Below are 1027 nucleotides of genomic sequence, written 5' to 3'. Positions count from 1 at the left end.
CCCATCTCCTTTTCTGATTTTTTTGCCCTCGGAAGTCGGCCAATCACTGATTTGCAAATATGCCTAATGTAGGTTGGTTGTTACAGGCTGAGTATAGGCTGGTACCAAATTCACGGTCATTATTATTGTCAGCTTTGACAAGGTCTCTTGAGAAATACTCTGAGTCCAAAACCAAATACACTGTCATCGAGCCAATTCCAACTCATATTTCCTTCCTTTCCCCTCACCCCTACTTCCTTTTCTGTGTTTTTACATGCTGCCATTTTCACAGGACCAACGCTGGTATAGGTTTGTATAGATATTGTAGTGGACAGCTATTTGTTCTACAGACTAAATGTAGCAAAATTCTGTAGGCTTTTCTTATTCTCTTGGAGAAGGTATTTGACTCTGTAGATGGACACACATGCCAATATCTGGATTTTTTAAAAATTTAGATTTCTTTAGTTATAAATCTGAATGCCAAAGGCACGCCTTGATCCAATAAGACAGCCAATAAAATGAACAATTCATTGAGTTGGGTTTGAATTTATTTATATTATTGAGATATCTTTCCACCCAACCAGAGCCACTGCCAGCATGTTGACCCTAGCTGATAGCAACCTGAGAGGACCGAGGAAAACTTGCCCTTGCCTGTCAGTTTCTCATGCTCTGGTGGCTTGAACGTTGCTCTGATGCTGGAAGCTTTGTTACTGGTATTTCAAATACCAGCAGGGTCACCCAAAATGAACAGGTTTCAGGAAAGTTTACTGACTAGCAAAAGACTATGAAGAAGGAATACGTTCTCCACTTTGGAGAAATTAGCTGCTGGAAACCTTTTAATTAGCATTTAAACATTGACAGATACTGAAGACCTAATGATAGAAGTAGAACATTATCAGAGATAATGCCAGAAGATGAGACCCTCAGCCCCGCAAGTACTCAAATATGACTGAGGAAGAAGTACCTTCTCAAAGCAGAGTCAACCCGAATGACAGGAATGGAGGGAAGCCTGTGGGAGTAAAGTCTTGGGACCCTCATTTGTTGAAAG

The sequence above is a fragment of the Echinops telfairi genome, unplaced genomic scaffold (assembly GCF_000313985.2).
Source record: "Echinops telfairi isolate 266 unplaced genomic scaffold, ASM31398v2 ScPeMD7_1;HRSCAF=3_0, whole genome shotgun sequence".
Classification (NCBI taxonomy): Eukaryota; Metazoa; Chordata; class Mammalia; order Afrosoricida; family Tenrecidae; genus Echinops; species Echinops telfairi.
Note: the sequence above shows the minus strand (reverse complement) of the source record.